This window comes from Eupeodes corollae, chromosome 1 (genome assembly GCF_945859685.1).
Source record: "Eupeodes corollae chromosome 1, idEupCoro1.1, whole genome shotgun sequence".
Classification (NCBI taxonomy): Eukaryota; Metazoa; Arthropoda; class Insecta; order Diptera; family Syrphidae; genus Eupeodes; species Eupeodes corollae.
Window position 1 is genome coordinate 171,619,851 of NC_079147.1, and position 12,945 is coordinate 171,632,795.

A 12,945-nucleotide genomic window follows, 5' to 3' on the forward strand; every position below is an offset into this window, starting at 1 on the left:
CCGAAAAATTAGTCAAAAAGTAAAATTACAGAATTTCGACCCAGCTCATCACAAATTATCTTTCGGTTGCTCTATTTCCTCAACCAAGCCTCCAAACATGATGCGGTTTTCACTAAAATACAGAGCATCGACCCACCTTTCAATTGATGCATAAATCTCAAAAATGATTTTTTTCAGTTTTTCGAGAAAATCGTGGGCTAACCCTTGCCGAATAAGTAGTATTTTCAAAACTATTTCCCACCCAATCAAAATGCACATCAAAAGAAAGGTATTTAAATGCTCTACCCACAACTGCAAACTAAAATGTTATACGATTGCTCGTTTCCGAAAAATTAGTCAAAAAGTAAAATTACAGAATTTCGACCCAGCTCATCACAAATTATCTTTAGGTTGCTCTATTTCCTCAACCAAGCCTCCAAACATAATGCGGTTTTCACTAAAATACAGAGCATCGACCCACCTTTCAATTGATGCATAAATCTCAAAAATGATTTTTTTTCAGTTTTTCGAGAAAATCGTGGGCTAACCCATTGCCGAAAAAGTAGTATTTTCAAAACTATTTCCCACCCAATCAAAATGCACATCAAAAGAAAGGTATTTAAATGCTCTACCCACAACTGCAAACCAAAATGTTATACAATCGCTCGTTTCCGAAAAATTAGTCAAAAAGTAAAATTACAGAATTTCGACCCAGCTCATCACAAATTATCTTTCGGTTGCTCTATTTCCTCAACCAAGCCTCCAAACATGATGCGGTTTTCACTAAAATACAGAGCATCGACCCACCTTTCAATTGATGCATAAATCACAAAAATGATTTTTTTTCAGTTTTTCGAGAAAATCGTGGGTTAACCCTTGCCGAAAAAAGTAGTATTTTCAAAACTATTTCCCACACAATCAAAATGCACATCAAAAGAAAGGTATTTAAATGCTCTACCCACAACTGCAAACCAAAATGTTATACGATCGCTTGTTTCCGAAAAATTAGTCAAAAAGTAAAATTACAGAATTTCGACCCAGCTCATCACAAATTATCTTTCGGTTGCTCTATTTCCTCAACCAAGCCTCCAAACATGATGCGGTTTTCACTAAAATACAGAGCATCGACCCACCTTTCAATTGATGCATAAATCACAAAAATGATTTTTTTTCAGTTTTTCGAGAAAATCGTGGGCTAACCCATTGCCAAAAAAGTAGTATTTTCAAAACTATTTCCCACCCAATCAAAATACAAAATCAAAAGAAAGGTATTTAAATGCTCTACCCACAACTGCAAACCAAAATGTTATATGATCGCCCGTTTCCGAAAAATTAGTCAAAAAGTAAAATTACAGAATTTCGACCCAGCTCATCACAAATTATCTTTCGGTTGCTCTATTTCCTCAACCAAGCCTCCAAACATGATGCGGTTTTCACTAAAATACAGAGCATCGACCCACCTTTCAATTGATGCATAAATCTCAAAAATGATTTTTTTCAGTTTTTCGAGAAAATCGTGGGCTAACCCTTGCCGAATAAGTAGTATTTTCAAAACTATTTCCCACCCAATCAAAATGCACATCAAAAGAAAGGTATTTAAATGCTCTACCCACAACTGCAAACCAAAATGTTATATGATCGCTCGTTTCCGAAAAATTAGTCAAAAAGTAAAATTACAGAATTTCGACCCAGCTCATCACAAATTATCTTTCGGTTGCTCTATTTCCTCAACCAAGCCTCCAAACATGATGCGGTTTTCACTAAAATACAGAGCATCGACCCACCTTTCAATTGATGCATAAATCACAAAAATGATTTTTTTTCAGTTTTTCGAGAAAATCGTGGGCTAACCCTTGTCGAAAAAAGTAGTATTTTCAATACTATTTCCCACCCAATCAAAATGCACATCAAAAGAAAGGTATTTAAATGCTCTACCCACAACTGCAAACCAAAATGTTATACGATCGCTCGTTGCCGAAAAATTAGTCAAAAAGTAAAATTACAGAATTTCGACCCAGCTCATCACAAATTATCTTTCGGTTGCTCTATTTCCTCAACCAAGCCTCCAAACATGATGCGGTTTTCACTAAAATACAGAGCATCGACCCACCTTTCAATTGATGCATAAATCACAAAAATGATTTTTTTCAGTTTTTCGAGAAAATCGTGGGCTAACCCTTGCCGAAAAAAGTAGTATTTTCAAAACTATTTCCCACCCAATCAAAATGCACATCAAAAGAAAGGTATTTAAATGCTCTACCCACAACTGCAAACCAAAATGTTATACGATCGCTCGTTTCCGAAAAATTAGTCAAAAAGTAAAATTACAGAATTTCGACCCAGCTCATCACAAATTATCCTTCGGTTGCTCTATTTCCTCAACCAAGCCTCCAAACATGATGCGGTTTTCACTAAAATACAGAGCATCGACCCACCTTTCAATTGATGCATAAATCACAAAAATGATTTTTTTTTTCAGTTTTTCGAGAAAATCGTGGGCTAACCCATGCCGAAAAAAGTAGTATTTTCAAAACTATTTCCCACCCAATCAAAATGCACATCAAAAGAAAGGTATTTAAATGCTCTACCCACAACTGCAAACCAAAATGTTATACGATCGCTTGTTTCCGAAAAATTAGTCAAAAAGTAAAATTACAGAATTTCGACCCAGCTCATCACAAATTATCTTTCGGTTGCTCTATTTCCTCAACCAAGCCTCCAAACATGATGCGGTTTTCACTAAAATACAGAGCATCGACCCACCTTTCAATTGATGCATAAATCACAAAATTGATTTTTTTTTTCAGTTTTTCGAGAAAATCGTGGGCTAACCCATTGCCAAAAAAGTAGTATTTTAAAAACTATTTCCCACCCAATCAAAATACACATCAAAAGAAAGGTATTTAAATGCTCTACCCACAACTGCAAACCAAAATGTAATACGATCGCTCGTTTCCGAAAAATTAGTCAAAAAGTAAAATTACAGAATTTCGACCCAGCTCATCACAAATAATCTTTCGGTCGCTCTATTTCCTCAACCAAGCCTCCAAACATGATGCGGTTTTCACTAAAATACAGACCATCGACCCACCTTTCAATTGATGCATAAATCACAAAAATGATTTTTTTTCAGTTTTTCGAGAAAATCGTGGGCTAACCCTTGCCGAAAAAAGTAGTATTTTCAAAACTATTTCAAACCCAATCAAAATGCACATCAAAAGAAATGTATTTAAATGCTATACCCACAACTACAAACCAAAATGTTATACGATCGCTCGTTTCCGAAAAATTAGTCAAAAAGTAAAATTACAGAATTTCGACCCAGCTCATCACAAATTATCTTTCGGTTGCTCTATTTCCTCAACCAAGCCTCCAACCATGATGCGGTTTTCACTAAAATACAGAGCATCGACCCAGCTTTCAATTGATGCATAAATCACAAAAATGATTTTTTTTTTCAGTTTTTCGAGAAAATCGTGGGCTAACCCTTGCCGAAAAAAGTAGTATTTTCAAAACTATTTCCCACCCAATCAAAATGCACATCAAAAGAAAGGTATTTAAATGCTCTACCCACAACTGCAAACCAAAATGTTATACGATCGCTCGTTTCCGAAAAATTAGTCAAAAAGTAAAATTACAGAATTTCGACCCAGCTCATCACAAATTATCTTTCGGTTGCTCTATTTCCTCAACCAAGCCTCCAAACATGATGCGATTTTCACTAAAATACAGAGCATCGACCCACCTTTCAATTGATGAATAAATCACAAAAATGATTTTTTTTCAGTTTTTTTCGAGAAAATCGTGGGCTAACCCTTGCCGAAAAAAGTAGTATTTTCAAAACTATTTCCCACCCAATCAAAATGCACATCAAAAGAAAGGTATTTAAATGCTCTACCCACAACTGCAAGCCAAAATGTTATACGATCGCTCGTTTCCGAAAAATTAGTCAAAAAGTAAAATTACAGAATTTCGACCCAGCTCATCACAAATTATCTTTCGGTTGCTCTATTTCCTCAACCAAGCCTCCAAACATGATGCGGTTTTCACTAAAATACAGAGCTTCGACCCACCTTTCAATTGATGCATAAATCACAAAAATGATTTTTTCAGTTTTTCGAGAAAACGTGGGCTAACCCTTGCCGAAAAAAGTAGTATTTTCAAAACTATTTCCCACCCAATCAAAATGCACATCAAAAGAAAGGTATTTAAATGCTCTACCCACAACTGCAAACCAAAATGTTATACGATCGCTTGTTTCCGAAAAATTAGTCAAAAAGTAAAATTACAGAATTTCGACCCAGCTCATCACAAATTATCTTTCGGTTGCTCTATTTCCTCAACCAAGCCTCCAAACATGATGCGGTTTTCACTAAAATACAGAGCATCGACCCACCTTTCAATTGATGCATAAATCACAAAAATGATTTTTATTCAGTTTTTCGAGAAAATCGTGGGCTAACCCTTGCCGAAAAAAGTAGTATTTTCAAAACTATTTCCCACCCAATCAAAATGCACATCAAAAGAAAGGTATTTAAATGCTCTACCCACAACTGCAAACCAAAATGTTATACGATCGCTCGTTTCCGAAAAATTAGTCAAAAAGTAAAATTACAGAATTTCGACCCAGCTCATCACAAATTATCTTTCGGTTGCTCTATTTCCTCAACCAAGCCTCCAAACATGATGCGGTTTTCACTAAAATACAGAGCATCGACCCACCTTTCAATTGATGCATAAATCACAAAAATGAGTTTTTTTCAGTTTTTCGAGAAAATCGTGGGCTAACCCTTGCCGAAAAAAGTAGTATTTTCAAAACTATTTCCCACCCAATCAAAATGCACATCAAAAGAAAGGTATTTAAATGCTCTACCCACAACTGCAAACCAAAATGTTATACGATCGCTCGTTTCCGAAAAATTAGTCAAAAAGTAAAATTACAGAATTTCGACCCAGCTCATCACAAATTATCTTTCGGTTGCTCTATTTCCTCAACCAAGCCTCCAAACATGATGCGGTTTTCACTAAAATACAGAGCATCGACCCACCTTTCAATTGATGCATAAATCACAAAAATGATTTTTTTTCAGTTTTTTCGAGAAAATCGTGGGCTAACCCTTGCCGAAAAAAGTAGTATTTTCAAAACTATTTCCCACCCAATCAAAATGCACATCAAAAGAAAGGTATTTAAATGCTCTACCCACAACTGCAAACCAAAATGTTATACGATCGCTCGTTTCCGAAAAATTAGTCAAAAAGTAAAATTACAGAATTTCGACCCAGCTCATCACAAATTATCTTTCGGTTGCTCTATTTCCTCAACCAAGCCTCCAAACATGATGCGGTTTTCACTAAAATACAGAGCTTCGACCCACCTTTCAATTGATGCATAAATCACAAAAATGATTTTTTTTCAGTTTTTCGAGAAAATCGTGGGCTAACCCTTGCCGAAAAAAGTAGTATTTTCAAAACTATTTCCCACCCATACAAAATGCACATCAAAAGAAAGGTATTTAAATGCTCTACCCACAACTGCAAACCAAAATGTTATACGATCGCTCGTTTCCGAAAAATTAGTCAAAAAGTAAAATTACAGAATTTCGACCCAGCTCATCACAAATTATCTTTCGGTTGCTCTATTTCCTCAACCAAGCTTCCAAACATGATGCGGTTTTCACTAAAATACAGAGCATCGACCCACCTTTCAATTGATGCATAAATCACAAAAATGATTTTTTTCAGTTTTTCGAGAAAATCGTAGGCTAACCCATTGCCGAAAAAGTAGTATTTTCAAAACTATTTCCCACCCAATCAAAATGCACATCAAAAGAAAGGTATTTAAATGCTCTACCCACAACTGCAAACCAAAATGTTATACGATCTCTCTTTTCCGAAAAATTAGTCAAAAAGTAAAATTACAGAATTTCGACCCAGCTCATCACAAATTATCTTTCGGTTGCTCTATTTCCTCAACCAAGCCTCCAAACATGATGCGGTTTTCACTAAAATGCAGAGCATCGACCCACCTTTCAATTGATGCATAAATCACAAAAATGATTTTTTTTCAGTTTTTTCGAGAAAATCGTGTTCTAACCCTTGCCGAAAAAAGTAGTATTTTCAAAACTATTTCCCACCCAATCAAAATGCACATCAAAAGAAAGGTATTTAAATGCTCTACCCACAACTGCAAACCAAAATGTTATACGATCGCTCGTTTCCGAAAAATTAGTCAAAAAGTAAAATTACAGAATTTCGACCCAGCTCATCACAAATTATCTTTCGGTTGCTCTATTTCCTCAACCAAGCCTCCAAACATGATGCGGTTTTCACTAAAATACAGAGCTTCGACCCACCTTTCAATTGATGCATAAATCACAAAAATGATTTTTTTTCAGTTTTTCGAGAAAATCGTGGGCTAACCCTTGCCGAAAAAAGTAGTATTTTCAAAACTATTTCCCACCCATACAAAATGCACATCAAAAGAAAGGTATTTAAATGCTCTACCCACAACTGCAAACCAAAATGTTATACGATCGCTCGTTTCCGAAAAATTAGTCAAAAAGTAAAATTACAGAATTTCGACCCAGCTCATCACAAATTATCTTTCGGTTGCTCTATTTCCTCAACCAAGCCTCCAAACATGATGCGGTTTTCACTAAAATACAGAGCTTCGACCCACCTTTCAATTGATGCATAAATCTCAAAAATGATTTTTTTTCAGTTTTTCGAGAAAATCGTGGGCTAACCCTTGCCGAAAAAAGTAGTATTTTCAAAACTATTTCCCACCCAATCAAAATGCACATCAAAAGAAAGGTATTTAAATGCTCTACCCACAACTGCAAACCAAAATGTTATACGATCGCTCGTTTCCGAAAAATTATTCAAAAAGTAAAATTACAGAATTTCGACCCAGCTCATCACAAATTATCTTTCGGTTGCTCTATTTCCTCAACCAAGCCTCCAAACATGATGCGGTTTTCACTAAAATACAGAGCATCGACCCACCTTTTAATTGATGCATAAATCACAAAAATGATTTTTTTTCAGTTTTTCGAGAAAATCATGGGCTAACCCTTGCCGAAAAAGTAGTATTTTCAAAACTATTTCCCACCCAATCAAAATGCACATCAAAAGAAAGGTATTTAAATGCTCTACCCACAACTGCAAACCAAAATGTTATACGATCGCTCGTTTCCGAAAAATTAGTCAAAAAGTAAAATTACAGAATTTCGACCCAGCTCATCACAAATTATCTTTCGGTTGCTCTATTTCCTCAACCAAGCCTCCAAACATGATGCGGTTTTCACTAAAATACAGAGCTTCGACCCACCTTTCAATTGATGCATAAATCACATAAATGATTTTTTTTCAGTTTTTCGAGAAAATCGTAGGCTAACCCATTGCCGAAAAAGTAGTATTTTCAAAACTATTTCCCACCCAATCAAAATGCACATCAAAAGAAAGGTATTTAAATGCTCTACCCACAACTGCAAACCAAAATGTTATACGATCTCTCTTTTCCGAAAAATTAGTCAAAAAGTAAAATTACAGAATTTCGACCCAGCTCATCACAAATTATCTTTCGGTTGCTCTATTTCCTCAACCAAGCCTCCAAACATGATGCGGTTTTCACTAAAATGCAGAGCATCGACCCACCTTTCAATTGATGCATAAATCACAAAAATGATTTTTTTTCAGTTTTTTCGAGAAAATCGTGTTCTAACCCTTGCCGAAAAAAGTAGTATTTTCAAAACTATTTCCCACCCAATCAAAATGCACATCAAAAGAAAGGTATTTAAATGCTCTACCCACAACTGCAAACCAAAATGTTATACGATCGCTCGTTTCCGAAAAATTAGTCAAAAAGTAAAATTACAGAATTTCGACCCAGCGCATCACAAATTATCTTTCGGTTGCTCTATTTCCTCAACCAAGCCTCCAAACATGATGCGGTTTTCACTAAAATACAGAGCTTCGACCCACCTTTCAATTGATGCATAAATCACAAAAATGATTTTTTTTCAGTTTTTCGAGAAAATCGTGGGCTAACCCTTGCCGAAAAAAGTAGTATTTTCAAAACTATTTCCCTCCCATACAAAATGCACATCAAAAGAAAGGTATTTAAATGCTCTACCCACAACTGCAAACCAAAATGTTATACGATCGCTCGTTTCCGAAAAATTAGTCAAAAAGTAAAATTACAGAATTTCGACCCAGCTCATCACAAATTATCTTTCGGTTGCTCTATTTCCTCAACCAAGCCTCCAAACATGATGCGGTTTTCACTAAAATACAGAGCTTCGACCCACCTTTCAATTGATGCATAAATCTCAAAAATGATTTTTTTTCAGTTTTTCGAGAAAATCGTGGGCTAACCCTTGCCGAAAAAAGTAGTATTTTCAAAACTATTTCCCACCCAATCAAAATGCACATCAAAAGAAAGGTATTTAAATGCTCTACCCACAACTGCAAACCAAAATGTTATACGATCGCTCGTTTCCGAAAAATTAGTCAAAAAGTAAAATTACAGAATTTCGACCCAGCTCATCACAAATTATCTTTCGGTTGCTCTATTTCCTCAACCAAGCCTCCAAACATGATGCGGTTTTCACTAAAATACAGAGCTTCGACCCACCTTTCAATTGATGCATAAATCACATAAATGATTTTTTTTCAGTTTTTCGAGAAAATCGTGGGCTAACCCTTGCCGAAAAAAGTAGTATTTTCAAAACTATTTCCCACCCAATCAAAATGCACATCAAAAGAAAGGTATTTAAATGCTCTACCCACAACTGCAAACCAAAATGTTATACGATCGCTTGTTTCCGAAAAATTAGTCAAAAAGTAAAATTACAGAATTTCGACCCAGCTCATCACAAATTATCTTTCGGTTGCTCTATTTCCTCAACCAAGCCTCCAAACATGATGCGGTTTTCACTAAAATACAGAGCATCGACCCACCTTTCAATTGATGCATAAATCACAAAAATGATTTTTTTCAGTTTTTCGAGAAAATCGTGGGCTAACCCTTGTCGAAAAAAGTAGTATTTTCAAAACTATTTCCCACCCAATCAAAATGCACATCAAAAGAAAGGTATTTAAATGCTCTACCAACAACTGCAAACCAAAATGTTATACGATCTCTCTTTTCCGAAAAATTACTCAAAAAGTAAAATTACAGAATTTCGACCCAGCTCATCACAAATTATCTTTCGGTTGCTCTATTTCCTCAACCAAGCCTCCAAACATGATGCGGTTTTCACTAAAATACAGAGCATCGACCCACCTTTTAATTGATGCATAAATCACAAAAATGAATTTTTTTCAGTTTTTCGAGAAAATCATGGGCTAACCCTTGCCGAAAAAGTAGTATTTTCAAAACTATTTCCCACCCAATCAAAATGCACATCAAAAGAAAGGTATTTAAATGCTCTACCCACAACTGCAAACCAAAATGTTATACGATCGCTCGTTTCCGAAAAATTAGTCAAAAAGTAAAATTACAGAATTTCGACCCAGCTCATCACAAATTATCTTTCGGTTGCTCTATTTCCTCAACCAAGCCTCCAAACATGATGCGGTTTTCACTAAAATACAGAGCTTCGACCCACCTTTCAATTGATGCATAAATCACATAAATGATTTTTTTCAGTTTTTCGAGAAAATCGTGGGCTAACCCTTGCCGAAAAAAGTAGTATTTTCAAAACTATTTCCCACCCAATCAAAATGCACATCAAAAGAAAGGTATTTAAATGCTCTACCCACAACTGCAAACCAAAATGTTATACGATCGCTTGTTTCCGAAAAATTAGTCAAAAAGTAAAATTACAGAATTTCGACCCAGCTCATCACAAATTATCTTTCGGTTGCTCTATTTCCTCAACCAAGCCTCCAAACATGATGCGGTTTTCACTAAAATACAGAGCATCGACCCACCTATCAATTGATGCATAAATCACAAAAATGATTTTTTTTCAGTTTTTCGAGAAAATCGTGGGCTAACCCATTGCCAAAAAAGTAGTATTTTCAAAACTATTTCCCACCCAATCAAAATACACGTCAAAAGAAAGGTATTTAAATGCTCTACCCACAACTGCAAACCAAAATGTTATACGATCGCTCGTTTCCGAAAAATTAGTCAAAAAGTAAAATTACAGAATTTCGACCCAGCTCATCACAAATTATCTTTCGGTTGCTCTATTTCCTCAACCAAGCCTCCAAACATGATGCGGTTTTCACTAAAATACAGAGCATCAACCCACCTTTCAATTGATGCATAAATCACAAAAATGATTTTTTTTCAGTTTTTCGAGAAAATCGTGGGCTAACCCATTGCCGAAAAAGTAGTATTTTCAAAACTATTTCCCACCCAATCAAAATGCACATCAAAAGAAAGGTATTTAAATGCTCTACAAACAACTGCAAACCAAAATGTTATACGATCGCTCGTTTCCGAAAAATTAGTCAAAAAGTAAAATTACAGAATTTCGACCCAGCTCATCACAAATTATCTTTCGGTTGCTCTATTTCCTCAACCAAGCCTCCAAACATGATGCGGTTTTCACTAAAATACAGAGCATCGACCCACCTATCAATTGATGCATAAATCACAAAAATGATTTTTTTTCAGTTTTTCGAGAAAATCGTGGGCTAACCCATTGCCAAAAAAGTAGTATTTTCAAAACTATTTCCCACCCAATCAAAATGCACTTCAAAAGAAAGGTATTTAAATGCTCTACCCACAACTGCAAACCAAAATGTTATACGATCGCTCGTTTCCGAAAAATTAGTCAAAAAGTAAAATTACAGAATTTCGACCCAGCTCATCACAAATTATCTTTCGGTTGCTCTATTTCCTCAACCAAGCCTCCAAACATGATGCGGTTTTCACTAAAATACAGAGCATCGACCCACCTATCAATTGATGCATAAATCACAAAAATGATTTTTTTTCAGTTTTTCGAGAAAATCGTGGGCTAACCCATTGCCAAAAAAGTAGTATTTTCAAAACTATTTCCCACCCAATCAAAATGCACTTCAAAAGAAAGGTATTTAAATGCTCTACCCACAACTGCAAACCAAAATGTTATACGATCGCTCGTTTCCGAAAAATTAGTCAAAAAGTAAAATTACAGAATTTCGACCCAGCTCATCACAAATTATCTTTCGGTTGCTCTATTTCCTCAACCAAGCCTCCAAACATGATGCGGTTTTCACTAAAATACAGAGCATCAACCCACCTTTCAATTGATGCATAAATCACAAAAATGATTTTTTTTCAGTTTTTCGAGAAAATCGTGGGCTAACCCTTGTCGAAAAAAGTAGTATTTTCAAAACAATTTCCCACCCAATCAAAATGCACATCAAAAGAAAGGTATTTAAATGCTCTACCAACAACTGCAAACCAAAATGTTATACGATCTCTCTTTTCCGAAAAATTAGTCAAAAAGTCAAATTACAGAATTTCGACCCAGCTCATCACAAATTATCTTTCGGTTGCTCTATTTCCTCAACCAAGCTTCCAAACATGATGCGGTTTTCACTAAAATACAGATCATCGACCCACCTTTCAATTGATGCATAAATCACAAAAATGATTTTTTTTTCAGTTTTTCGAGAAAATCGTGGGCTAACCCATTGCCGAAAAAGTAGTATTTTCAAAACTATTTCCCACCCAATCAAAATGCACATCAAAAGAAAGGTATTTAAATGCTCTACAAACAACTGCAAACCAAAATGTTATACGATCGCTCGTTTCCGAAAAATTAGTCAAAAAGTAAAATTACAGAATTTCGACCCAGCTCATCACAAATTATCTTTCGGTTGCTCTATTTCCTCAACCAAGCCTCCAAACATGATGCGGTTTTCACTAAAATACAGAGCTTCGACCCACCATTCAATTGATGCATAAATAACATAAATGATTTTTTTTCAGTTTTTCGAGAAAATCGTGGGCTAACCCTTGCCGAAAAAAGTAGTATTTTCAAAACTATTTCCCACGCAATCAAAATGCACATCAAAAGAAAGGTATTTAAATGCTCTACCCACAACTGCAAACCAAAATGTTATACGATCGCTCGTTTCCGAAAAAGTAGTCAAAAAGTAAAATTACAGAATTTCGACCCAGCTCATCACAAATTATCTTTCGGTTGCTCTATTTCCTCAACCAAGCCTCCAAACATGATGCGGTTTTCACTAAAATACAGAGCATCGACCCACCTTTCAATTGATGCATTAATCACAAAAATGATTTTTTTTTCAGTTTTTCGAGAAAATCGTGGGCTAACCCATTGCCAAAAAAGTAGTATTTTCAAAACTATTTCCCACCCAATCAAAATACACATCAAAAGAAAGGTATTTAAATGCTCTACCAACAGCTGCAAACCAAAATGTTATACGATCTCTCTTTTCCGAAAAATTAGTCAAAAAGTAAAATTACAGAATTTCGACCCAGCTCATCACAAATTATCTTTCGGTTGCTTTATTTCCTCAACCAAGATGCGGTTTTCACTAAAATACAGATCATCGACCCACCTTTCAATTGATGCATAAATCACAAAAATGATTTTTTTTCAGTTTTTCGAGAAAATCGTGGGCTAACCCATTGCCGAAAAAGTAGTATTTTCAAAACTATTTCCCACCCAATCAAAATACACATCAAAAGAAATGTATTTAAATGCTCTACCCACAACTGCAAACCAAAATGTTATACGATCGCTCGTTTCCGAAAAAGTAGTCAAAAAGTAAAATTACAGAATTTCGACCCAGCTCATCACAAATTATCTTTCGGTTGCTCTATTTCCTCAACCAAGCCTCCAAACATGATGCGGTTTTCACTAAAATACAGAGCATCGACCCACCTTTCAATTGATGCATTAATCACAAAAATGATTTTTTTTTCAGTTTTTCGAGGAAATCGTGGGCTAACCCATTGCCAAAAAAGTAGTATTTTCAAAACTATTTCCC